Here is a 2,174-nt window from a genome sequence, read left to right as displayed (position 1 = left end):
AGAGGGGAAAGAGAGGGGGAGAAGAGGAGGGGAAGAGGAGAATAAGAGGATGAAAAGCAGGCTGAGACAAAGACGATGCAAGAGAGAGAGAGAGAGAGAGAGAGAGAGAGAGAGAGAGAGAGAGAGAGAGAGAGAGAGAGAGAGAGAGAGAGAGAGAGAGACGAGCAGTAGGTAAAGGAAAACAAAACAAGCCAAGGAGGGAGAGAAGGCAGGGGAAGGAGAGGGAAGACTAGATGAATGCCACTTCCAGACAGTCAGACGTGTGTGTGTGTGTGTGTGTGTATGTGTACATCCAGCCACACCCTTGTACACTCGTCTGTCCCTCTAATCAATATGTTACCGTCGTCCTCTCTCTCTCTCTCTCTCTCTCTCTCTCTCTCTCTCTCTCTCTCTAGCCAGGGAGAGTGAGCAGAGACAGGATCTAGGAGGGAGCTTCTATGCATTTCAAGGAAGGTGGAGAGATTAACGCGTAATGTCCAGGGAAGGCAGTGCTCGGGAAGATGATGCGGGGAACAGCGCGCACCAGGAGGTCTATAGAGGCGAGGTGAGGCGAGGAATCGAAAAACTGAGCGGTGTAACCATTAAGGAGGACAAGCTTTGACCCGCGTAGCCCAAGAGCAACTAAGAGGCAGAGGGAAGGAATCGGAAAACAAACTCAGCTGACTAACTCTTGACGTGTAGACCAGTGCTGTAACGGCAGGGACAACAAGTGGCGAAGGTCAGGCCAAGCGGACAGGCAAAGAAAAGACGAGAGGCAGAAACATTTAGAAAAGTAAATGGAAAAACTAGACTTAAAAGACGACGTGGAGACCAAATACTGTAACGGACGGGACAAGTGGCGAGGGTCAGGCCAAGTGGAAAGACAAAGAAAGAGGACAAGAGCTAGGGACGTCTGAAAAAATCAAACTAAACTAGAAGACGATGCACTATACAGAGCTAAGATGGAGGGACAGAAGGTAGCGAGGGTCAGGCGGAGCGGAAAAACAAAGAGAGAGCAAGAGGCAGAGACGTTTGGAAATCTAAATAGAAAAACTAAACACAGAAGACGATGTACATTTACAGAGCCAAGATGGAGGGTCAGGCAGGCAAGAGAGAGAGAGAGAGAGAGAGAGAGAGAGAGAGAGAGAGAGAGAGAGAGAGAGAGAGAGAGAGAGAGAGAGAGAGAGAGACGTCTGGTAAAGTAAACAGAAAAAAAAAAAAACTAATCCTAGAGGACAGTGTACTGGTGCAGAACTGTGATGGCCGGAACAGGAAGTGGTCTGGTTCAGGGGATGTGGCCGGGCGACGAGAAAGAGAGGCAGAAGAAAGAAGAGGCATGAACATCTAAAATACAAACCCAGAACGCTTCCACAACACCCTCATATAAACAGCTGAGACAGGCCGCTGAAACACTCGACAGGATGGACCACACAGCACGGCCCCGCACAGTCTCCACACACAGGAACCTCTGAACACCGACACACACAACCACCACGCTTCCTGCCAGATTACCATAGCCGAGGTTGGATCAAATTCCGTCTGTCTGGCAATCTGTCTGCATCGCTGTATATTTGCCTCTTTCATGTAAGAGTGATACTGATTTAGGGCAACAAAAACGAAGAAAAAAAGAGTGGACTGTGGTGCTAATCCTTAAAACTAACGCTGTATATCTACCAAAACCCTAATAAGTTATACGATTATCCAAATAAGAGCAACCTGGTATATTTCAATCGCGGTTCTGGTAAAGAAGGAAGCCAAGTGGATCATGCAGAACAGGAGGATGTGTCTTGAAACTCTCTCTCTCTCTCTCTCTCTCTCTCTCTCTCTCTCTCTCTCTCTCTCTCTCTCTCTGCCTGCCTACCTATAATGTGTCTGGGTGTGTTTCAATCGGCAGCATTAACCAGTCCCCCAGCCACAGAGAACACAAGGCAGGACAACTCAGTGTCGATAACAAGTCCTGTTAATTGGGAGGGCTGCGTCAGGAGGAACATCTGGAGTTAAACCTTTGCCAAATCACCACGCACATCAAATTCCCTATGGCTACTCCTGACACTGACAAGCCGAAAGTACTCTCTCTCTCTCTCTCTCTCTCTCTCTCTCTCTCTCTCTCTCTCTCTCTCTCTCTCTCTCTCTCTCTCTCTCTCTCTCTCTCTCTCAAAAACAAAGGACATCAAAATATATATACATGTCTGTTG

Source organism: Scylla paramamosain, chromosome 1 (genome assembly GCF_035594125.1).
Source record: "Scylla paramamosain isolate STU-SP2022 chromosome 1, ASM3559412v1, whole genome shotgun sequence".
Taxonomy (NCBI): domain Eukaryota; kingdom Metazoa; phylum Arthropoda; class Malacostraca; order Decapoda; family Portunidae; genus Scylla; species Scylla paramamosain.
The sequence above is the reverse complement of the archived record's forward strand: the minus strand, read 5'-3'. Positions refer to the sequence as shown.